The following is a 26,857-nucleotide window of genomic DNA, read 5'->3' on the forward strand; positions in this document are numbered from 1 at the left end:
CAGTATTTATGGTCTTTATTCACGTGGGCTTTCTGCTCTTATCCACTGGTTACTACTCACCACATAGACTTTTTTCTTTTAATGGAACTGAAATCAGCTCAGAGGATGTCCTTCAACAATGGTGGCTCAGCACCACACCAGCTAGAGGTCTTCTCTCTTGCTCGCTTCAATTTTACCTTCCTTACAGACAAGTTAATGAGGGTTCAAAGCCCTCACTTTCAAGTACAGCAGTAACCCAAAGGATTTTCTGCTTTCCTGGAGGATGGTTTGGAAGCATTTCTGAATCGATCCTCAAAAATATTTAATTTCAGTGTTTCAAGAATGATTTAAAAAATCAAACTCCATTTACAGGCATCACAAAACAAGCCAATTTCTTATATGTGCCTATAGAATCATTCAGAAAAAGTTCAACTCTATGAACCTTAGTGTATATTTAAACATACATATTTCAAAAATGTATGTGGTATTCTACAACTTTGGCATTCAGCTTATAACATTCCTTTTCAACTTTTTCCAACACGGTCAAAGCTACTAGTCACACATAAAATATCCGGTGTAAAGAGCAACACAACAAAGAAAACAACATTTTTTTTTTGTCTTAAACATCTCCGGTTTTAATCTTATGAATCATGTAAAGTATGTAATTGTGCCCTCTCTGCAAGCTTGGTACTGAAAACCTTAAGGTTAAATTAGTCTAAAAAGTGGTGTTTCCTTCTAAACTAATCTAAACTAATCTATGGAGGAAACCTAGCAACACTGTTGACACTATTATTCTCATGAATGCCCTGGCAAGCCAAGCAGACTGCACAATTCTCTGAGTATGTGAACTGCAGGGGATGGGTTGGGGTTGGGAGGGCAAGGAGAGAAACAGCAGCTTTGTAGGGGTCCCTTCTGCTCACTGCTCTAAACTAAGTGTGAGCCTTTCTGATGACTCGCTCTGGTCAGCTGAGCTTTCCCTACCATATCACAACAGAACGAAGCACTTCAAAAGGAAACAAATGTTCAAAACCAAACAGCGAACATGCGCACAAAACACTCCCAAATGTCTTTTATGTTTTTAAATACCTCCACATGTAGTAAACCCAACACATTCCATCTCACCAGAAAAACATGTCAGCATTAGCATTTATATTTAATTATGTAGCCCATTCGTGTACAAGATTAACTATTTAGATATCATGTGACTACATTAAGTTATACATATACACATGGGAAAAATCTCCTTGATTATATTTTCAGAATATAGCTATTTATGTTGATTAATTTATATGATTTCTGATAGTCCAAATACATAACCCAACAACTCACCTTTCTGTAGGGGGAAATGGCAACTGCTATTGTCTGTTGGTAAAGATCTAATGGCACAGAATGCATATTCTTTACATTTTGTGACTATTTAGATTGTATTTGTCATATAAACTATCTGAAAGTCAACTTAAATTCCATTAAAGCATGTTTAGAACCTTTAAAATAAAAATATATGTATTAGATAAGAATTTATAGATATTTCTTTTAAAATATGAATTGAAAAAAATTTCCATATACATTTAACTGACAACTACTTTTTATTAACTACTCTAATGCTGATGACAGGACTGTTAGTTCTTTGGGAAGTGAAGTTTTGCAGTATTTGTTCTTAAACACAAAAATATGTGAACAGTGAAACCATCTAAGCAGTGTGACTTCTTAAAGTGATATGCTATATAATTATAACACAGGAAAAACAGCATTATACTTTGCTGAGTAGAAAGACTCTTTTCTAAGTGATAGCGTGTTTAAACCTTAGCATCTCTTAGAAAGTAAGAGAATTTATTCAGCAATACAGTCTCAAACAGGGGAAAAAAAGCTTTTATTTCTTTAATATTCATTTTAAGAATTCAATGGCATTAGAATGTGTATAAATGTCCTGAAGTTATAGGAGGAAGAGATTTTTCATGTACTTAACTCACTCTGTGGGGGAAAAGTACGAATCAAATCTCCATCATACAGTGATATACTTACTATAAAATACTGCCTATGAACAAAACTTTCTCAGATTTTGTTTCAATTAGATTAGGCAGGCTACATGCAAATTCATGGTCTAACACTGGAGTGATTTTTTTCTGATATTCTTCCATAATCTGTGCCTTTACCACTTTACCCTGTTTATATATCCCTATGTGTAACATCATAGAAATTCCTATATAATTATTGGTCATGGTAAATAAACTATATACAGCTGGCCTTCAAAACCAAGCAATAGAACAAGCAAAGAAATCATCCTCACCTCTTTCACAACCAAACAGAGTAGCCCTCAGGAACACAGACGTGTCCAAGTTCAAAAGTGTCAGGAAGGAACTGAGCGCTGTGACAATGATTCTCTTGAAAGGAAAGAACTCTGCTTAGGCTCCCACTGTATATTTAGATTGGATTGGCAGTTTAAATGACAGCAAACACATGGTCATGACTTCGCAATTGCTCATTCATCCAACACGCACACACAGGCTAATCAGAAGCAAACATCCACCCTGAACTGTTTTAGAAACAGCCTCTTCTATCTGATACTACTGTATGTGCAAGGAGCAGGCGTTCTGCTAGAGATCAGATGTCACACACTTAGCTCTCTCCGACTACACCCAGACCCTCAGTCACTTTGCTTTGTAATTCCAGACAATTTTCTAAAATAAGTCCAACACCAACATTTTCAGGAAATCTACTATTTTTGCCAATGTAGTTTTATGAAGTTTGCACTAATGAAATAAAATAAAATAATAAAATCGTGGTTAAGTAAGGGTTCCAGGATCTTTGCCATATGACTGCTTTAACTGTGGGACCTGCCCCTCTTATCTATAGCAGTGCACACCCCTATTCAATAAACAGGGCATTTACCACAGATGATCACCTTTTTTGTATATGCAAATAAAACTTAGCATATTAAAGGTGAGGATACTGAATGTGAACTTTTTAAGTTCCTATTAAAAAAATAGAACTCTTATTTACTAGAAAATAAGAAGAGAAAACATAGATGTCACTAATTACAATAGCCTGCTTACCATGCCAGAAAGGCTGCTGAGGTATAAATGTGCACAGGTATTGAATGCCAGTAAGCAAGAAGCAGAAAGCAAATGTGGCTAGTCACTCTATAAAAGAGGTGCACGTTATTTACAAAAAAAACAAACAATCTTAAGATAATTATGTTTTATTTGGCATGGGTTTACATTTTAATTTAACATCAGGTACTTTGAAAACTCCAGGTCAACATACAGATGGCATGAACGGAAGAGTAGTCAGATTTCCGGCTGCAGAAGCATCAGATGTGATTCCACCATGTCACAGCTGTGTGACCTCAGTCAAGCAATACAGTATGTGGATATCTCTGTCCTTCATTTTTAAAGGGGTGGAGGGAATTTCATGGTGTCAATTTATTTTGATAACTGAGCATATACACAGTGCAAAGTGGTGAGGGCAGAAAATGGAGCAAATGATAAACATTAGCTACTCTTATCATCAAGAAGAGTAACTATGAAATTATGATTCAAGAAAAGTTACCTTGGAGTCTGCTTGCCTCCTCTCACGACAGCCTTTCCTGAATATGCTCAATACTTCAAAGAAATAGAGTGAGTTTCTTTATACTGGTCCAACTTCTCAAACAGGAAGCTTATATAATAACTAACTCAATGTCTCACATATAGGGTATTCTAATAGGACTTTATACAAACACATGATGCAAAGATTAAATCTTTAAAGAGGTAAGTGCTGGGATTGGAGAGATGGCTAAACACTTAAAAAAACACTTAACCTTTCTTGCAGGAGAACCAGATTTGGTTCCAGCACCCAAAATGGTGGCTTACAACCATGCTTAACTGCAGTTCTGAAGGAGCCAGCACCTCTTTCTGACCTGAGTGGATATTAGACACACATGTGGTGGGCATACCTACATGCAGGTAAAACACACATATAAAATAAAACTTTAAAATATTAAAGAAAAGGATAAGCAGAAGACATTTAGAGGCAAGAAATGCCTGGTCATGTAATTACTCAGAATCCACAGGAAAGAGAAGTGAGACTCATGGCTTGTGGTTGAGAGGCTCTCTCTCCCGTATAGAATGGGACTCTAAGTATATCAAGAATAGGATCCACCTAACAGTATAATAATGTCCTTGAAAGTTCATCTGTTTTATAAAGTTGAGCACTTTTTGTCATATGTAATGGTTCTTGTGAATAAAAAGACAAAACAGATGGATGATGATGGTGTGGTGGCAGAAATATCTGCCGGGTAGTTTTGGCTACTGACAAAAGTATTACAGAGGAATTCTGAGGTAGAGTGAGCCCTCACATGTAATTAAAATTCCTCTATGCTGTACCAACATACAAATATACAAATGGAAATTACATAGAGAATTTATTCTTTGATATCCTTATTGCCCAACTTTTTCTGGCTTTCCTTTAACTACATTACTAGCGTCATCCTCTACCTGTTCCCTTAGTAGGAGATTCTGTTATAAACAGAAGCAAATGTGATATAGCTAGGAAATAATAGTATTCTCAGTGTTAATGCAATCCCCAAACTTGTTAATGCTGTCTGTATATACTATTAAAATTTAATATAACCTAAATTACCATCTACAGGATGCAGGTGCTGGATAATTACGTCTGTATCAATACTACAGACAAATTAAGATTTCTTTTCCATATGACAGAGTTCTGATACATATCAATTCATTCATTTACTGAATCCTCAAAATCAAAAAGCCATGCATATGGCACTAATAAAGTCATCAAATCTACAGCCTGTTTTCTTTGGCTAAAACTGTAAGGTTCTACTTACAGAACCTTATCTACTTCCAAAAATTCTCTGCCAAACCAAATTTAACTTTCAAGGAGTATAGAAAATATAGCAATCCCCAGCTACATGTAAAGCTTCCCATGGCTTCTGAAGTCAGGGGATCCTGCTGTGTGATGGTTTCACTCTAGGTTATCTGTTTCCCTTCTTGTTGATTTTTGGAAGCTCATAGTCAAGTCACTTCACCCAGAAGTGAAAGTGGGTTTAGACTGGGAAGTCATGAAAATTTTCATTTACTGATGAAACCTATAATAAAGTACTTAACGAAAAGCTCCAACATAGTAGCATATGTTAAAAATAATGAAGAGTTCTGCAAAAGCTTTTTCCATATTAAAGTCTATATCAGAAAGAATTCCTAGTGCAGGGCATTCTGCTTGGCTTTCAGAATCACTTTCTGAGGACAGGGCTTCCAACTGTGACAGCAGCATTAGCTGAAAGGGAAGGGAGAAGGAAGAGATAACAGGGGGAGGAAGCCAGCCACAAACAGCCTGACTGCCTTTGAGGTGATTCCCCTAAGGATGCTATGCTGACAGATGGACCAGCCCATCAACCACCAACCTTGAAGAAGATGATAAAGGAAATGTTGAACATGGTTGCTTAAGTAAGACCTAAACAAGAACACCACCAACACCAACAGTCTAAGTAAAATGGAAGGAGAAAATATCCTAGGATTAAAAAAAAAAAAAAAAAAGACAACTGTGGAATTTTGAGAACAAGAGAAAGAACTTGCGAAAGAGCAAGGGTGTGAGTGGGAGTGGTTGGAGGGAGGAAAGGGAAAGGGAACAGGATGTAATTATATTTTAATTTGACACAAAACCTCAAAAGACATGATGGGGCCATAGTGTTTTATAGTCTTTATAAAACTAATCTGTACTTTTCAAACATTTTATATTTATGTTTGGAATATGTAAACAAAATATTTGTCTTGGTTCAAATGAAAATACACCCTAAATACTCTATGTCCAGAAAAAAAATTAGAAAGATTTAATAAATTATCCTAAAGTGACAAAATCTCAACCAAGAATCCTTACACAGTCTCTGACAAATACACACTCAAGTCATGACAATTACAAATGTCAACTGTATCCGTGCATTTAAAAATTATACCAAGTTGAGAACAACCACTCAAAACCAGTTATGGCATCTACAGAAGCCTTGCATAAACATGCATCACCAACTAGCTGCATTTCATTTTAATACAACTGCAATTCAAGACCACTGTGAAAACAGCACATTTGGTCTGACAAGACACAGTTTGCCTCTAACCCAGATGATCTTAGCCAAAAGGCCGAGAAGCGATCTAACCCAGATGCTAAGGTGCAGTTTGGAACAAACCAGATTCTTTGGTTGCTGAGGTATTTAGGCTCTACCCTCCTCTTACGTGATCTGATCTTCACTTTACTTCTGGTGGACCAGTCTGCAGTGTCCTAGATTGAAACCAGACTCCCATTTCCAGCTGATGCTGCCATTTCTGTATTTCATACGCAGACCAAGTAAAGACACAAAATACTTCCTATAATGCCATCTGAACTAGAGGGTTTGCAGTGAGAGTCAGCGAGCACCAAAGCCACATCAGTACCGAACTGTGTAGGGAAAGCCTCCTCTATGCTGAAGAGTGGCAAAGACGTAGAACACCAGAGTACAAGGACCATTCAAATGTGCTACTCAGCAGTCCTATGTCTATTCTCTTAGAAGCCAATAAACTCTAAATCTGACAGGCTAACCCTGAAGAGTATGAGTGTGTCTACGAATGACTTCTCTGGTTTGTCCATAGCTTAGCTAAGGAGAAGACCAACAAGGAGATTTTCTGAGTCCTGCCATCAATATGTGTTTTGAGGCCTGATCTCCAGACTAAAGAAGCTTGCAGGGATAGACAAAGCCTATTTATAGAAGCTTTCAGCTGCCACAGACATTACTGGAGATGACAGAGCTCATTCCATGGATTTCCTAATCACTTACCTATTCTAAAGATGTTATGGAATGACACAGTTATGTGACACTGAATATTCCAGACCAAAGACAAGTCCCAGTTTAAAAAAAAATACTGGTTGTCTACTTTATTGGCTATTAATGTTGGTCATTCTTATGCTAGAGTGAAAACCAGGCTAGTGTGTACACACCCACGCACCCACACCTGCACACGCATATTCTGCTTTGTGCCATTTTAAAATACTGAGATGGCCTCTTGTGGCCTCCTCTTCATGCCTGTGATTCTTCTGGTGTAGGCCTTGCTTTGTGCAGGAGTTATTTTAAAATCTGTATTAGTCATTTCCCCCCACAATCCTACTCAGTAAGGATAAGGATTAAAAGAGAATCTTCTTTACTTTGCATACTGCAAATGGTGGGCGTTGGTAACCTTTTCCCAAGAAAGGCATAATAAAGTTCGTATTTCACTGCTAGAACTACTCAATTATGATCTTATAACATAAGAGAAGCCCCAAATGAAAACAAATTATTATGGCTGTGTTTAATAAAGTTTTATTAATAAAACCAAGCAATTAATGAGATTTGGGATCTGGGTTACAGTTTACTGCTCCCCAATCTATGGGTGCCTAAAACAGCAGCATGCTCACAGTCGGAAGGGATTAGGTAAGTGTTAGATCACATCTCTCTGCTCTAACAGAGGGTAACATATTAGTTACCCTATAAAATGATTTTTCTTGAGGATAGGTGTTTAATGACCCCACACATGAGCTGTGTATTTTCTGCTCCTTTAAGAGCAACTGTCCTATGGCAACTCAACATTTTCTCCTGAAAGAGCAGTGATTTGACCTTGCTGCCCACGCTTCTTGGAATTGCTGTGGAGGACCTAACTGTGATGTATTATCCTGAAGAGGGCGTTCTTATATCATTTGTATTGCTGAATGTGTACAAATACCAATAAAAGTCTCATGAATAAAATAAATTACTCCTTACCAGATAAGCAATTAGTGCTAATATAGCAAGATCTTGGGGTAAAAAAAAAAAGCATTTAAGGGATAAGTTATAAACATCTTAAATAGCTGCAAATTCCTACAAGAGAGCAATCCAAAGGTCATTCTTTCAGCAAGTACAATCCATTAACTGTTTGATAAGTTAGCCACTTAAAATGGGTAGTAAGTTTTAGATATTTCGAAGTCCAAGGTCTGTAAACAGAAATACAGGACAGGCTCCTTTTCCTGGTGGGGAGGAAAGGGATATCATATCACTAGCACTAAAAATAACAGCCAATCAAAGTCATTTAGCCCACAGGTCCAAGTTCACAGTGACTCTGAGGAAGATCAGCCAATGCCTTGATTTTCTCCTAGAAAAATTTTTCTATGCAAGAAATTTTAATTAAATTGAATCTTTTTTAAAAAAATTTGTCTTCTTCAAGTTAAAAAGTAGGATTAAGTCCTAGATGAATAAGAAATCTGCACTTTATTTTATTTTTTGTGAACACCTAGTCTAATAAACCAAACAGCTGGCAAACAAATTAATTCATAATAAATAAATAAATAAATAGTAAAAAATACTAAGATTGAGGAAGAATGGTAGAGTTTGTCTGTTTCTTTTAAAATCTATTTTCACTTTAAGAGAATTTTCCATTAAAGAACAAAAATAAAAATGTAATTGCTGAACACAAAAAGTAACCAGGAATTGAGGGGGATGATTCCAGCAGATGAGCCCCATGAGGACTAGTTCCTATAAGAGTTGTGTGCCAGCAAATAAGGAAGGAGCTCTCCCTATCACACATAAAAACATCACTGAGATCAAGATTACAATTTTTTTGTGGGAAGAATATTGGTAGTAACTGGGTCAATGGAATGATTTAACCAAACGAAAAATAACTCACTTTACTCAACATCTACCAGTCTCTCCAAATCCCTCAGACACCAAATCACAGAAAAACAGGAGAAGCACACCCACAATGTCAAGAATCCAGAATTCTGCTGCAGGATCAGAGGGGAATACATTATCAGTAAGATACTGTGTAAACCAACATGGGATCCACATGAAAATGGACCCTAACTTCTCATGAGGGCATCATTCAGGAGAGACCAACAGAATAATGCAAATATTCATGGACATGGTCCAGTGGTTGACAGCACATTGCAAGCACACAGTTCAGATCCCAACACCCAGTAACAAGCTGGGCTTTGTAAGCTGCAATCCCAAATCCAAAGGGAAGACATACAGAATTGCCAGAGAGAATAAGCAGAGACTGATACAAAAGGATGCCCAATACTCTCTTCTGCCATCTGGGTGTGAACACAATTAAGTGAACCAATGCACATACGTGCACATAAACTCATACAGACAATAATTATATATCAAGTATAAATAACCTTTATAAAAGTATGGCATTTATACAATAGAACATTATTCAGTCATAAAAGGGATGAAATTTTGTCCATGTCATGTGTTAGCCTTCAAAATACCATGTCTATAATTATATTGGGCACAAAAGACCACATCTTTTAAAAATTATTCCATGGATACAAGTTTTCAGAATAGGAAAATTCTGTCAATAGATTAGTGGATGCCTGAGGCTCTAGAAAATGGGGAAATTAAAATGAAGAGCATGGGCATATGTGGGTGTGGTATATGTGGGTGTAGTATATGTGGGTGTGGTATATGTGGGTGTTAGTGATGTTTGTACTACTCTCAATACAACCTTCCCACTGACTACACTAAGTTGGAAGACTGCATTGCAATAAAAGCTGACTTTTATTTATTTATTTTCATCTTTGGAAGAAGATTAATGAGCATATCTTAGTTAAGAGAATCCATTGCTTTGACTTTAAGAAGGCAGTAAAAAGAATTACCTCTAATTGAAACTCAATAACATTCCCTCAATGGTAGCATAATTATTTCACAGCACAGTTTAAAGGCCTTTTGAAAAACCAACACTGACCATTTTACAGTAGCTCACCTAATTGTATTTTATTGTCTTCCTCAATTTGATTCAGTTCCTTAGGTTCTTTAGGCTTTTGTTTGTCTGTTTGTTTGCTTGCTTTGGAGACAAGGTCTCACTGTGTAGATCAGGCTGTATTCATACTCACAGAAATCCACCCGTTTCTGCCTTACAAGTACACAGATTAAAGAAGTATGCTACCACGACCAGCTGATTCAGTTCTTATATTGCAAAAGACTAAAATAGACTTCAGTTACATGAAGTCTTATTTGCTAGCACCAAGTAATAATGTAGCCATTCAGATGACTGTATAAATGGAGATGTCATAAGGATCAACCAGGAGGGTGTAATGGTGAATTTGGCAGCAACTTAATGGACGATACACAAAATGTCAAGCAGATTAAAAAAACAAACAGCTAAACTAAACAAAGCCGAAACAGATCTGATAGTTTTACATTAAGAAGAATATAAAGCGGGGCGGTGGTGGCGCACACCTTTAATCCCAGCACTGGGGAGGCAGAGGCAGGTGGGTTTCTAAGTTCAAGGCCAGCCTAGTCCACAGAGTGAGTTCCAGGATAACTAGGGCTACACAGAGAAACCCTGTCTCAAAAAACCAGAAAAAAAGAATATATATTAGAAAATACAAAATATAGAGAGGAGAAGGGAGTAAATTTAAATATGCCCCAAATTGAGTATTAATTTTCTTCATGCTTGTAAATAAAGCAAAACCTAAGACTTTATTATGGAGACTAAATCTAACTGAAAAAGGAAAATAATGTTAAATGAAAATGAGGATGAATTAACTATACAACGGTCAAATGTGATAAAAGTATTGATGTCCATTTTAAATTAATTTCTTTGTATAGAAATATTAGCAAGTTGCATATATATAATAATTATGGCTCTTTTGTTGATTTATATTTTCATGTGTCTGAAGTGTGTTGGCATACTGGACAGTCTTATGTTGCCTAAACCAATTTTATGCTCTAGTATATGGTTTAAAGGTGACCTGCCTGGAATGGGGGATGCGGGATGGAAAGAGACTTGGGGAATAGCCAACCAATAACTAGTCCAACTTGAGACCCATCCCACGGGTAAGCACCAATCCGTGATACTATTAACGACACTCTATTATACTTGCAGACCAGAATCTAGCATGGCTGTCCTCTGAAAGGCTCCACCCAGAAACTGACTCAGACATATGCAGACACCCACAGCAAGACAGTAGATGCAGCTTGGGGACTCTTATGGAAGAAAGACTGAGTGTTCCAAAGGGGATAGGAACTCCACAGAAGAGCAACAGAGTCAACTAACCTGGACCCTTGTGGCTCTCTGAATCTGAACCACCAATCAGTGAGCACACACAGGCTGGGCCTAGACCTCCCCATATACATAGCAGATGAGCAGCTCATGAACAATTGGAGCAAGGACCATCCTAAAAGCTGTTGCTTGTGCATGGGATTTGTTCTTCTAGCTGGGCTGCCTAGTCTGGCCTCAGTGGGAAAGGATGTGCCTACCCTTGCAAGCGTGATGTGCCAAGGGGCACCCCACCTGCTCAGAGGAGATGGAGAGGGGGCATGAGAGGAGGATAATGGGAGGGAGTAACTGGGAGGGAGGCAGTGAGCAGGATATAAAATGAAAAAAAAAAAGTTGACCTGCCTTTTGTTTTGAAATACATCAAGAATTCTTCAAACATAAAAACAGCAATTTCTCTAACATACTTAAAAGGAGACAGTTTCTTTTAAGAGAAAATGTTAGAAGCGCAAATTAATCAGTTGGAAAAAATGTCTACAGTATGACAAGGTATTTTATAGGTTAATTGAGATGTAACTTGAATGTAGTAAAAACACACAAAACAAGCTGAGCAGCTCAGTTAATGCTTTCATAGCCACACTCGGAGGTAATTAGCACCAAGTCAAGACACAGCACAGCCCACCTCAAGCCCACTCTGGACAGTGACACAGCAGTCCCAATGCTGGACCTCCTGTTCGCTCTTACCTGCTCTCCTAGAGAATTTTGCAAACGCCATTCCACTGACACTGGTCAATTGCTCTGGAGGAATAAGATCATATTTAGATGACGAGTCGTCTGTGCGCAGAAGAGAAAGGAGGAGGAAGCAGGACAGGCCTAGCAGGTGGTGGTAAATAAGGGACCAACCTGGAAAGAGTCATGTTGACTCTACACACAGTCATGTTGTAGGAGGGTAAATCGTGTGAAGGAATTACCAGTGCTAGGAACCAAAAGACTTCAACACAGCTGTGACAAGCAGTACAGGGTGAGCATGGCAAGTGGGGAAACCTGCCTAAAACACAGGGAATGACTGTCCCAGTTCACCCATCTCAAAAGACATGTCTGCCTACGAACAAAATTTGATGCTTACCTTCCCTGAACCTATTTCCACTTCTATCTCTATATATAACTTTGTGAGGCTGCATAGTAGCATTGCCCCTATAAATATGTTTATCCTAAAATAAAGTAGGGTTAAGAAAAGCATGACTTCATTACTGTCAAACAGTTCTGAGGCAAAATTAACAGAAAGAAAACATGAACACTGATAGATACCCAATGAACAAATAGAAAGCATTCACATTTTTTTAAAAAAAAAATAAAGAATTCTTAGTATTTAATTTTTTGTTGTTGTTTGAGAGACTTTTCTCTGTGTATCACTGGCTGTCCTGGAACTCTGTAGAACAGCTGGCTTCAAACTCAGAGATCTGTCTGCTTCCTGAGTAGTAGTATTTCTTTTTATACTCTCATTTATTTTACTGTTTGGATACATTGAAGCCCAGGTACTACATAAGGCTAAAGGCAGAAAAGTAGTAAGGAAAGATAAAACTAAAGGCAAGTAAGTGGTTAAAAAGGAACATATCAGCTCAGTTTTGGGAGATCAGTGACCTCGCGAGGCAGGGAAAAGCCTCCAGCCCTCTCCAAGTGGCTTTATTCAAGTGAATCTGTAAACCTACCAAGAAGCCAAATCCACTGCCTATCAGAGCACACTTTGAGATGCTTAAAGGACACAGGTCTAACCAGTTACTACGTCCCTGCCTAATCAACTTCCCTTAAGTCACACATGTGTTTCTCTGTGCCCCAGAGCTTAGTGACGACTCTTGAGTGACATTTCTGTTCCGTTTCATCTTTAAGACAAACCACCAAACTTAGGTCCCAGATGCAATCTGCCGGAAGAGCTTGCGCCTTTCCATACAGATTTTCCTATGTGGTATTGGATTAATCTGGCTCTCGTTCAGCTAAAAATCTATGAAACCCTGCAATATTACATTTCTCCAGGTAAACAGTCTATGGCTGATTTCCCTCATCCTTTACTAATCCTAACAGTTACCTGATTTTAAATAAAGGTGTTTATATTATTTTTCATATTTAAATTTAGATTTAAATTTCATGGTCTTGAGCTGACCTGGTTATTTATAGTTTGACCAAGATCTTTATCATAATTCTGGGGTTAGGTGGAATACAGAGCCTCTTAGATTTGAGTGACTGGTAAGCATGCCTTACCTACCTTTATGAAACTTACTATAAATGTAACATGGTAAATGTAAAGTATTGTCCCACCAGAAATTGCTCCATGCCCCCACCCGGAGGCTCTCATGGACTCTAGATGGATTTAAGCATTAGTGTGGTACTACACCAGCAATCTCCCAGCTGGAACATGCTATTACTTTGTCCTAAGAATCATTAAAGTACCAGGGGTCATTATAGTTGGCATTCAACCTTACAAACAAAGATAGGTTATTTAGGTATAGCAACCAGTTGGAACCCAGTTATAGACACAATCTTGTTAAGCTGCTCCTTACTATATATTTCAAAGTCATTTCTAGAATTTTCTGGGAAACACTAAACATACCAATGGACAAATTCTGGAATCTGTGGGTTCATGAGGGAAGGTGGGGCTCTTGCTGTCTTTGGGTGTTGACTATTCTATGTCCAAGCCTACGCACTTTTAACAACACTGTCTTAAGAGGTACATTATGTATCTACTGTGGCCTCTACTGGCTTAAAATGAGTGAGTGGCATCGTTAAATGAAGGTCTAAATGTGTTAGGCTCCACAGCATCAAAGGACCTGTGAATGTGTGCACTATCTTCTTCCCATCGTTTCCAACAGCTGTACCTGATGTAACAACTTTTAACCTTGGAGAAGCAATACTAGTTGAAAGGAAAAAAATATCTATAAAATAATTATTCATGCCTTTTAAAAAGGCACAAGTCCCTTAACTGTAAAGTTAAATGCACTTTTAACAGCACAGAATATCACACCAGTAAGAAAAAATGATGACCCTACTTGAGATATAATTGGCATCATTTAAATGTTTTTGATATTTAATACTAATAACACTTTAGAGCTTCAAAAAATCATTTTGATTAGACCGCACAGAAACTCTACAGAATTGTTCAGCATCCAGTTCCTCTCCAGATGAGGAAAATGACACACAGGCACATCCTAGACCTACACAACACACAAGAGCTGGCTAGATGCCTACTCAGGTTTCTGGCCGAGTGCTGAGACACCAAACGCTGGACCCATCCCAAAAAGACTGGAGTCACTATTTGGAATGGAGGCTCTTCTCCTAAGATCAGAATCAAAGTTTCAGATATTTACTCCTTGTTGGGGTGAGAAGACAGACAGACCCTTCCTTCCATAAATATTACGTAAGATGGCAGTGTATACGTGGAATGCTGGAGAGAGAGAGGATTCTTCCTTCCTAGGCACCGCGCTGATGGGATGGGCGACCTGAATTGAAATAGAGAGCTGACAGAAAAGGATATAACAGTGCCCATTTACTGGCAGGATGCAAAGATGGGAATTAATGAATCATGACTATTTAGCTCAGTTCCCCCTAGAAAGCAAATTCCAGGTACATAAAGAAAACAGCGGTCTACATCCATTGTACAGATCCGCTGTCTGGAGGGAGACCTGCTGCACTCAGAACACAAAACAGTTGTAACTTCCTTATACCTTGGGTGGGGCTACTTGTGGTCACAGAGAACAGTAGTTTAACAAATGCTTGAGCCCAACATGGAAAATGCCTTTGAGCTCCACCTATAAGGAGATGAGATAAAAAGTTGTGGCCAATTTAATTTTTAATTTTTAAACAGTTTATTAAAGGAATTATCTCAATTATTTTTTTCTGTGGTGGGGGAAGAGATTTTTCAGGGGAAGGTTTCAGCCCTAGGTGAGCCATGTGTGGGAAGAGCAGGTGAGGAAAGGGCCCAGCAAACCAGAGTAAGGTCACATTCTCTACTGATACGAACAGTTGGAGGAACGAGACCACAGTGCCTCCCAAGGCAACAGATGGATCAGATGAATTAGTCACCGGCTCCCCAGGATGCTGGGCATCAGCCCCTTCAGAGGGAAGGTGCTTAGGCAGGGCATCCCACTAAAACAAACCTGACATCTGCTTCATCTTCTCCCTCGGCCGCCGGCTCCATACGGATGTTTCAATGGATAGCGACTTGAAAGCTCCACATGGACTTGTCTTTCATTATTATTATTTCAAATGCTAAACGTTATCTACTTAAGGATCATACCTTGGCTCCATGCCCTGACAGAAGGCAGGATTTTTCAGCTAATAAGGGCCTGGAGGCTTTACAAGACCACAGGAGTTTTCAAAAAATATTCCTACATATTCATAGTAGTCAAATTAATAGATCTAATGCCAGATGTAAAGTGGCATTTTATGGGTAGCCTTAAAAAGCTACTTTAAAATATAGAGTTATGAATCTAATTCAAAATCATGTTACCTTTTTATCTTGGCTATGTGCTCTCTATTCTGTAAATGAACTAATCAGAAAAAAAGAATTATGCGCGTGCGTGCCCTCGTTCTCTCTTTCTTTCTCTCTCTCACTCTCTCAAAAATATTTGGCAAAGAAATCTAAGTTAAACACATTTAACTGTTTTTTCTATAACAACTAAAAGCTTTCCTTTGGCTACTGGAGCAGTGGAACCATACACAACAAAGGCAGAATAAATATAATGTGCCTTCAGATGGATTAAAACACGTTAGCCATATGTGGACTTTATGGTCTTTGAGCTGTTGAAGGGCTAGGGTGACAAGAAACCACCCTGTAGTAAAAAAACTATATACTACAAGGTTTTCTGAACATAGGACCCTGTGGCTGGGTCCTCATAGAGGTGTGCATTAAAGAAAAGAAATCTTCATCTACAAAACCCGTAAGACAAAGAGAAGCATGCTATCAAATGTTAGCTACACATTCGAACACAGCACTCATCATTGTATTATATCAAAGCAGAACAGAACTGCCAACTATCACAATAAAAGACTCATACCACTGCATTTTTATGCTATATTCTGCAGACAAAGGCAGCTCTTTAACATCTTTTATCAGCACTCAAAAATTGTGGAAATCCTTTATAAATACAGTCCACCATATAATCCAGGAGGCTGTATTATCCAGATGCCCATTTTATTACAAAAGAGAAAATGTTTAGAAACACATGATTCTATAAGTACTAACAAAGCACCAGCTAAATACTACACACCATTGATTTCCTACTGATTCAGTGAACAACCTTATTACATAGTATTCACATTTCAGAGACTGTAAAATTAATTCTCAAAAATATTAACAAGCATTTTGCTTTACAAAACTGGTACAAGTCTGAAACTGGGTCTCAGGACTCCTTCTGGAAGAGTAGCCTTTTACTTTATTTATAAACACATGATCTGTCCATTGATAGGTAAATGGGCAGGCAGAGAAAATAAGGCACATAAATAAATATAATGTAATTATTATTCTCCCATCATGAAAGAATTAAGCTAGAAGGTACTTCAGTAAATGGGATAGAAAAGACCCAAAAGGTAAAATACAGCATGTTCTTGAATAGTGGAAGCTAAGAGCACTAATCTCATAATTGTAAATGATAGAACAGTGGTTATCAGAGCATGAGAACAGAAGGGAGAGGAAAGAAATGAAGAAAAACCAGTGGCTATGTGCACAGTTTGACAAGGACAGTACCTTCTAATATTCTATACATAATAGGGTAAGTATGGTTGATGACAATTAGTTGAATATTTAAAATATCTAATAGAAAAGATGTTTGAACTCCACACAAAGAAAAGATGAATGTCTGCACATGAAGACTGAAGGCACACAGTAACGGGAGCAATGTTGCCAACGTTAAAGAGCCTATTTGTCAGCCTGAAGCTATGTGCACAGACATGAGCCATCTACAAGATCATCATGGACAAAACGGAACAAAGGAAAGGAGGAGGGTTAAAGGCATCTTGTTGCTGAAGCAAGTCTTATCCTAACTCAAGAAACAAAGGGTTTCATAACTCCTAACTCAGGTTATGAGTAAGGAACTGTCATCAGTGCTGGCTGCTAGCAATCAGACAGATGGAACATGAGAACTCATTACATACACATACACCTACATATCTTATTTACTAATACACATTAATCCCTTAAACTTTTGATTTGTGACCGAGGGGTTTTGAATTAGTTCTGAATCGTCTTGGGTACAAATCAAACTCACGTCTTAACATGATCCGTGATTGATTTTTTGTGAGTCAATATCCAGGGCTCTTCATGGTTGGTAGAATGCAGAGGCACAGGAGCCTCAAGATGTTTCCCTCTATCTGTTTTGAGCATAATGGTTTTCCTAAGGGATCTCCTTTCAAATTTTAATTTGGTTTTCATGGAAACAACATGTTGTATACATTACTAATTTATATAATATTTAACTGATGTCATTTCATACAGGGCTAACATAGTCATTTGGGAATAGCTATACTTTTCTTTTTTTTGGTGAGGGGTTCATTTATTCGACCTTTGGAGTGGATTGGGAGAACAGTTCTTAGTACAAGACTTTTACCTAACTTCTAGTTGAAGAACCTGTAGGTACTTGTCTGGGAAGAAGGATGGGTGGGCAGAACCCAGCAGCACATAGATTCTAATTTGGTGGGTCCAAGGAATAAAGACGGAAAGATTCCTATCAGCTGTCTTGGCATGCAAGATGGGATACAGTTGGAACGACAGGCTTCTATGTGTAAATGCTCTGAGCTTGTACCTTTATGTCAAAGAATACGCTGGCAAGCATGATGTACCCACAGTTGCAATGGTGGCATGATTATTATGGAAGTAACCATCTGTTTTTGTTTTTGTTTGTCCTGAACTTCAAGCCTGCTCCACTAGAAATAAACTCATGCTGATATCAGAAGCCTGTTCACAAAAAGCACCTGGTGGAGGAGGTCACAGGCCTAGGTAGGGAGACCCATTACAGCTTTTGCTAAACAGACGCATTGTTAAACAGCCTTCTCCATGTTTATTTTTTACCCACACCTCAGTGCTACTGTCCACCTTGGTCAGAGAAGCTTCTTTTTACAGTAGGCAGCAGTCAATTTAGAGAGTCATAAGTGGTTTATGTGTTGAGAAAAAGTCATTGTGGAATGTTCAGTTTTAAGTGAGACATCTATGTTGACCCCACAAGGCTCAGGGGACATCACAGAAGAAGCAGAAGAAATAATCTAAGAGCCAGTGGGTAAGAAGTGCTGAGAAATGCTGGGTTTTCTGGACATAACCTGACTCTTGAATTCACAGCAGCTGTTGTTAACTGACCATGATCAAGTCAGTCAAAAATTTTTAGCAAAGACTGGTGAGGGCTCAGCGCACCCAAATAGCTGAGGGGATTCTGGAAAATGAGGATTTATTTTTCTTCATGGTCATGGCCCCTGGTAGGTTATCCATGCTCATAAAGCAGAACTAAATGAAATCAGAGCATTACAGGAGATAAAAACATGAGGACATAAAGGTGGAAGGAGTCCACAGGATGGGGAGAGTTGGAGATGATCAATTTCAGTGAGTTAAAAATGAAAAGATGGTTGCAGCAACCTTTTCTCTTTCAAAGTAGTAATTTTTTCTCTTAACAGACTCAAACTCCTATGGTGAAAAATTAATTTGGATCTAAGGTTTGTTCTTTAGAAGTAATGATGACTGTGGTAGAAACTACTCTGACATATGTTATAGCCTGCCGGTGAGAATAATTAAATACGTATTTGAGAACAGCAGTGGCAACATGAATAACACTATGGTGCTAATTTTTCAAGGGAACTAACTGTAGTCACCTCACCTCTGTTCTCCTGCTGTACAGTCAACTGTTCAGTTTAACTCAGTGTTAACTAGACTTGCCTCTTGCAGTTAGGACCTTAAGTACTTTGTCTTTTGTTACAGATTCATCTACATATATGCTAAACATTTAATTGTATGGTTGCAGATATGCAAGCATGATCATTGAATAAACACTGGCCCATCAAATTAAAGTTATTAAACTAATTTGTCTTGACAATTATGCAACCCAAGCAAACAGAAGGCAGCAGCAGGGTGGGGGGGAGGGGCCTGTCATTCTGTACTGCACACAAGTGGCATTTTACCAGTTGCGATAATTTCAAAAGCACACATAAACATTAAAGGGAACGGACTCGTATTTCACCATGCAAAGACAGCAAAAACAAGGTGGTCCTGAGCGGCTCCTGTTATCAGGCCTCTGCACGGTCCTCTATAGGAAACAGGGAGGCAGAAATGTCTTTCACTTCAACATCCTGTTATTGAAATTTCTATGAATCTATTTGCTTTTTTAAAACACAGAGGCAAATGTTTGGGGATTTTTAGGCTCACATCTTTTTGTTGTCACAATAAAAGATTAATTTGAAGTCTTTGCTTCCCCTGTGTTATTTTTTTCTTGCTTAATATTCTCCATGATAGAAGCAGTTTATGAAGGATTTTCCAGGAAGTTCTGAAGAGTTCTCACACTTGCCAAGTCCACATGCTGTAACACAAAGGCAGCCACCACACAGTCCCACCCACACGCCTTCTTTACTTTGGCCTTCAAGTTATCCCAGGATCTTATTGTATGAACTTGCATGTTAGAGGATGGCTTATACTCTGTCCTGTGAGAGCCAAGACATTTCGTATTCATACAGTGAGGTCTCTTGACCTTTATGGGCCACCTACTCCACCTCCAGAGGCGACAGACCAGATGTCATTGCTCCCAACTGCTCATATGTGTTCAGAGTTAAGACCTTCCAGTAGAAGTATAGAAGTTCATAAAGAGGATGTGTGTGTGTGTGTGTGTGTGTGTGTACATTTTGCACTACCGGACTTTTGCTGAGGACACTTATGGACAGACACAGTGCAAAGTTCTAAGAAATTGTATACTTAAGGAATCTGTCTTCAACATCTTGAATTGCTTAGGAAGAGATATAAGAAAATAACAATTATACTCAAAGTATATATGAACTCTTTGTGGAAAAAGCACAAAACTGTGAGGGTAAGGGGTGGAGGTGATTACTCAGACAGACCTAAGCTCAGCAGGATATAAAAAGACCCAAGCTTATTGCCCCGGGGAATCCAGAATTTCTGATATTTTAGAATGACTAAAACATGGGGAGGAGCAAAGAAAAATGAGGAAGCCAAGGGTCAGATTAAAAGGATAAAGAGCAAGGCTTACAAAACAATGCGAAAGACCGAAGGTATGCTCAGGAGTAGACCACCTGCTTCTATGTGCAAAGACATCCAACTCGTGTAAGTTTAGTAAGCAAGTGAGTAAATACAATTGAAAGTGCCCGAAACTGCTCAAGTGCATCAAGGAACCAAACTCTTTCTTTTAAATACTGATAAAGGAGAAATATTAAACATGATTATTCCCTCTGCACCATAAACTGCACCTCTGCCTACAAAGTATACCTCTGCATGAGACAGAAGTGCCTCAGTATGGGTGAACTGTGGCCAATACATAAACAACAACAAGAAATAGTTACAACTTAAAAGGGAAACGACTTATCAACATATGTGTCTGTGTGGGATGTGCATGAGACTGCAGGTGTCTGCAGAGGCCAGAAGGGCATGAGAATCCCTGGAATAATGTATGGTTATAAACTGCTAGAACCAAACTTCCATTCTCTGCAAGGGCAGCCTGTGTTCTTTACCAATGGACCATCTCTCCAGCCCCTAAAACTTTTAATGAATTAAGTCTGTAGGCACAGAACAGCTAAGGCTGTTAACACAGAGACCTTTCCTTGTAGTATTTGAGCAACAGGATCCCAGAACACCATGAAACAGTCCTGCCTCCCTTGAATAAAAAAACAAAAACAAAAAAACAAAACAAAAAATAAAAAACCAAAAAGAAACAAACAAACACCAAAGTGTAACCCAAATCTGACCACGCCCCTACCTCTGATGGCTCACCCGGAGAAAGCACACCTTGAAATCATTCACAGCTGAACTGACAATTTAGGCCAGAAGACCAAGGATTCCCCTTTGCATTTTATGTTTAAAGGGGAAAAAAAAGGGGACAGCTATAGATTAATTTAACAGATAGTTACAGGCATAAAAGTGGGACTTTATTTGGACTCCAATTTAAACAAATAATGAAAATATAGAAAAATTAGCAAGATTTGAATTTTATTAAAAATTTCCTCAGTAGGTAGATACTTGATGGTAGTGAGCATTAGGAACCAGTGAGAGGTGATCCTGTTGCTTTTGATCTGTTCTTTGAAAGCTCTTATCTCCTTAAAGATTCATATTCAAGTATCTATGAGTAGAATAAGCTTTCTTGAATCTCATTAGAGATCAGAATTTGACTGCAGTACAAAAGAAATCAGTCTGGATGTTCCTCAGAAAACTGGACATGAGACTTCCGGAGGACCCTGCTATACCTCTCCTGGGCATATACCCAAAGGATTCCCCAGCATGCAATAAAGACACATGTTTCATTATGTTCATAGCAGCCTTATTTATAATAGCCAGAAGCTGGAAAGAACCCAGATGCCCCTCAAAGGAGGAATGGATTCAGAAAATGTGGTATATTTACACAATGGAATACTACTCAGCAATTAGAAACAATGAATTCACAAACTTTTTAGGCAAATGGTTTGATCTGGAAAATATCATCCTAAGTGAGGTAACCCAATCACAAAAGAATACACATGGAATGCAATCTCTGATAAGTGGATATTAATTAGCCCAGAAGCCCTGAATACCCAAGGCACAAATTGCATAACAAATGACTCCCATGAAGAAGTATGGAGAGGGTCCTGATCCTAGAAAGGATCGATCTAGCATTGGAAGGGAATATAAGGACAGAGAAAAAGGAGGGAGGTGATTGGAGAAGGGATGGAGAGAAGAAGGTTTATGGGGCATATGGGGAGGGGGGATCCGGGAAAGGGGAAATCATTTGGAATGTAAACAAAGAGTATAGAAAAAAAAAAAACGTGAACAAAGACACAAGCTTTTGAAAAAGACCAGACATGCTCTCATTGTAATGAATGATTATCCTTTTGTCTATTTCCTACCAGAACTGATCTGTGTTTTAGAAAGTTTGGGGGTGGGGGTGGACACAGCTTGAGGGTTAGTACAAGATGGCTTGGCAGGTAAAAACTTACTGTCGAGCCTAACAAGATGAGTCCAGCTCCGAACAGTGAAAGCAGAAAAGTCGATCCGCAAGCTTCCCTTTGTCTCCCACACTGGCCACGGCACATGCATGTCCTGCCCCAAACACCCATATAACAAACAAATGTCAAACTGGGAGTGGACTCATGATTTTTAAAACATACAGTTGAGATGGGGACAAGTTGGGGGAAGCTAGAGGGAGGTGACTGGGGACCTGGGGACAGATCTGATCATATTTCAATGTAGACCTACATGAATGCTCAAGAACAACTTTTAAAAACAGACAAAAGCAAGGATGCAGGAGATGAGAGGTAATAAGTCAGTCTCAGAGAGCTGGGGCAGGGCCAGGGAATCACATCAACAGTGACTTGTTAACATGAAGCAGAGAAAAGGAGGTGACAGGTCCACAGACATTTGGGGAACAAATCTGGAATGCCACCCAAACAACTGAAAGGAGGCTTGAGGGAACCGAGACAGTCTTCACTGTACCGGTGAGTACTGCCCAAACTCATCTCCTTCTGGCCCCAGAAGGCAAGCTCCACATGTGTCCCATTTCTGTGCTCTCACTACTGCCTGGGACTAGTAAGCAAGAGGACTGCATAGGAACCCACCTAAGCACAGATGGATGTGGGGGTGTGGATGGCGTGAACTCATGCAAAGCACAGCTTCCACTAAAAGACATACGAAAATTAACTGAGGAGTCTTGTTTCCTCTGATTGGATGAGAAATCCAACATGATTGACAGGATGAGCACAGGAGTTCCATGAGGTTAGGGAGGAGGAGCTCAGTTTCTCCTGTGTTCCTGCTCCTGTCTGCTTAGCTTGTACTTCCAGAGCACAGTAGCCGGAGTGCCAGGCAGCACATCCAAGTTCCAGCCTCAAGCATGAAGACACCATTTAGATGAGAGGACTGTGATGTTTCCTGTGTGTTTTCATGTTAAATAGGATGAAGACTTTTGACTTGCCAGATATTTAAATGTATCGTTATCTATTTTACCTCAAGATTTTTTTTTCTCCCTCAAAATGTAATCAAGGCATGGTTATTGTGGTTGGTAATTTCCCACATAGAGAAGACCAGCCTAGAATCTACCAGACTATTCATCAGTCAGACCTGTAATATCCACCTGGAGAACACTTTTTCCTCAGTTAAGCATGAGAACAAGTGTCCCAGAGAAGTTCTACTGAGGATAAGAATCAACAGGTTCCTGCACTTAAGACCAATGAACAGGATCCCATGACAGCAGATGAATAGCTGGGAGTTTAAGGCAGTATCTAGCCTAGTCTTTGACAATGACAGTACATCAGAGACCACATTCAAACGTTCAATGGTGGGCGCTGGTGCCATGACTCACTGGGTGGAGAGCCAAGAGCACGCTGCCAAGGCTGGATCCGAGGTCTGTGGTCTATTGTCTCAAACAAATCACTGAACGGCTCTCCTCTCCAAAACGCAACTGTGAGAAGAGATTTCCGAATTCTCTTCTTGCCTAAAAACCCTGTGGCTAAATCACAAGCTGTGCTCAGACATCATATATGGTTTCTAAGCTTGACCATAAACCTCCACACTGAAGAATACTTTTTAACCTTTACAGTTTCTAAAAAGAATAAAGAAACCCCAGAGCTCTGAGTCAGACTACAGGTCTGATGAGAGCAGACACAGGTGGTTATTACGCACCATCTCTCTCTCACACCGCTGTATTTGGAGGTAAACTAGGAAATCCTTTGATTTTATTACACAAAACAAGAACTGTGGGTGGTTTACCACTGCAGGAGGGGCTGGCAGTGAATGGCAGGTCTCTTGAGAGTTGCTGGACAGCAGAGGCAGCCACAGCATGCTAGCCTGGCTGGATTTTGACTTAAGATTATCAGACAACTAGCATTTAAAAAACACGTGTCAGGGGGCTGGCAAGATGACCCAGCAGGTTAAAGTGCTAACATGCAGGCCTGACCACCTGAGCTCAATCACTTGCTCCCGTGAGGTACCAGAAGGGACCTGACTCTGTAGAGTTATCTTATGGCCACCACAGTGTGTCAGGGAATGCAGACACCTGCACTCACACATGTACAAAATAAATTTATATATGTGTGTGTGTGTGTGTGTGTGTGTGTGTGTGTGTGTGTGTGTATGTATGTATGTATAAAGTTTAGGTTGATGAGATGGCTTAGCAAGTTAAAGTACTTGCTACCAAGTCTGACTGACAGTTTAAAATTAATCCTTAAGATCTACTTGGTGTAGGGATTAGAACAGACTCTCACAGGTCATCCATGAAGACCATGGCATGGAATGGCATGCAGGAATATATGCACATACTAAGTACAACTAAAAAAAACATATTGTAATCTCTGGAACAAGTATGAAGTTCACTTTTAATTAAAACAATGTGGGAGAAATAACGGAGCAAAGGAAGAGAGCTGGAGATGCAGTGAATACTCCGTACACTGAAAGTGTGTCAGGTCACTCTGAGAGGGGCTTGCCAGACTAAATAAAATGAGAGAGACCTGTTTCAGAAAGATTCTTCTTTGATGTCCGATAAAATCTGGGGCTAGAATAGCGTATGCTCTAAGAGCAAGAATTGACAAATGGGACCTCATAAGGTTACAGAGTTTCTGTAAGGCAAAGGACACCATCAAGAGGACAGATCGGCAACCAACAAATTGGGAAAAGATCTTCACCAATCCTACATCAGATAGAGGGCTAATATCCAATATATATAAAGAACTCAAGAAGTTAGACTCCAGAAAACCGAACAACCCTATTAAAAAATGGGGTACAGAGTTAAACAAAGAATTCTCACCTGAAGAACTTCGGATGGCGGAGAAGCATCTTAAAAAATGCTCCACTTCATTAGTCATTAGGGAAATGCAAATCAAAACAACCCTAAGATTTCATCTTACACCAGTCAGAATGGCTAAGATTAAAAATTCAGGAGACAGCAGGTGTTGGAGAGGGTGCGGAGAAAGAGGAACACTCCTCCACTGCTGGTGGGGTTGCAAATTGGTACAACCACTCTGGAAAGCAGTCTGGCGGTTCCTCCGAAAACTGGGCACCTCACTTCCAGAAGATCCTGCTATACCACTCCTGGGCATATACCCAGAGGATTCCCCACCATGTAATAAGGATACATGCTCTACTATGTTCATAGCAGCCCTATTTATAATTGCCAGATGCTGGAAAGAACCCAGGTATCCCTCAACAGAAGAGTGGATACAAAAAATGTGGTATATCTACACAATGGAGTACTATTCAGCCATTAGAAACAATGAATTCATGAAATTCTTAGGCAAATGGATGGAGCTAGAGAACATCATACTAAGTGAGGTAACCCAGACTCAAAAGGTGAATCATGGTATGCACTCACTAATAAGTGGTTATTAACCTAGAAAACTGGAATACCCAAAACATAATCCACACATCAAATGAGATACAAGAAGAAAGCAGGAGTGGTCCCTGGTTCTGGAAAGACTCAGTGAAACAGTATTTGGCAAAACCAGAACGGGGAACTGGGAAGGGGTGGGAGGGAGGACAGGGGAAGAGAAGGGGGCTTACGGGACTTTCGGGGAGTGGGGGGGGGGCTAGAAAAGGGGAAATCATTTGAAATGTAAATAAATTATATCAAATAAAAAAAAAAAGACAAAAAAAAAAATCTGGGGCTAGGCAAATGGAAAACAGTTATCTTCCAAATACATGCAGGGCTGTGAAGATGGTTATCAGTGAAGTTCTTGCTATACACGTAAGAGGACCTGAGTTCCTTTCCCAGCAGCGCACAGTGAAGGCCAGGCACAGCAGCGTATCCCCATAAACCTGGGCACAAGCAGGAGTATCCCTCCAGATTCAGTGAGAAACCCTGTCTCAAAAGGTGGGGTGCTGAGTGGTTGAGGAAGAGAAGATTAACATCTGGCTTCCCCATGGGCCCCACACCTAATATATGCATGTGGATATACACACACAAATGCACACAGAAATTCTGAAACATGCAATCATGGATTATACAAGCGCCAGGTTTCTGCAGTATCTCTTTGCCTTTGTCCTACCTCTGCAAGGTCTTTACAGAATATAATCCATAAAATTATCAAGTAGTATGCTTTTGGAAATGACATAATAGTTTTGCTTAAACTAATACATACCTGAATGACAGCCTGCATCTACAAGCTCTGTCTCACAAAGTAATCATTATCACTAAAGCCTACATCTTTTAAGTCTTGAATAAACTGAACCTATCTGCCTTTTGATCCCAAGAGTATTATTCTTGGACCATAGGCATACTCAGGACCATTTTTCCTAACGTATAGCTAACAGTCAGGCATGGCTATGCTTGAGAACTAGGGTGCCCTATATCTTTAGCCCTTTATGTCTATAAGCTTTAGACACAGTCCAACAGATGGGAGCCTCACACAGACAGCATGAAGAACCTAGTGAGAAGACAGGGTCCTGATGACCAAGTTCCCTGTGAGAGACTCCTCAGCTCAGCTGCTCAGATGCAGAGTAAGCATCACTGTCTCAGAAATCCCAGCTCTCCCTGCATTCCTTCTCAGATCCAGGTATCATCCTCTTTCCTATCTCTTCACCAGAGCACAGCAATAGCACAAGCTGACCAGGAAGTGAGAATGTGGAGAGTTAAATCACATTTTTCCTCTCAAAAAACATTTAGTAATGCCTGTGAGATGGCTCACTGATTAAAGGCCCTTGCCTCACAAGCTGGACAACTTGAGTTCAAACTACAGAAGCCATGATGGAAGGAGAA

At 39.4% G+C, this 26,857-nt stretch overlaps 1 protein-coding gene across 3 annotated transcripts in view; it reads right to left on the minus strand.

Moving 5' to 3' along the window:
• Positions 1-26,857, minus strand: part of Mllt3 (MLLT3 super elongation complex subunit) — a 263,839-nt gene that overhangs the window by 30,481 nt on the left and 206,501 nt on the right. Inside the window, exon 1 of one of the 3 annotated variants that reach the window (XM_052176732.1) lies at positions 2,267-2,386. The exons of the other annotated variants lie outside the window; for them this stretch is intronic. The gene's annotated coding sequence lies outside the window, so the exon portion shown is untranslated. Of the gene's footprint in view, positions 1-2,266; positions 2,387-26,857 lie in introns of those variants that run through there. 3 annotated transcript variants of the gene reach the window in all.

The sequence above is a fragment of the Apodemus sylvaticus genome, chromosome 3 (assembly GCF_947179515.1).
Source record: "Apodemus sylvaticus chromosome 3, mApoSyl1.1, whole genome shotgun sequence".
NCBI lineage: Eukaryota > Metazoa > Chordata > Mammalia > Rodentia > Muridae > Apodemus > Apodemus sylvaticus.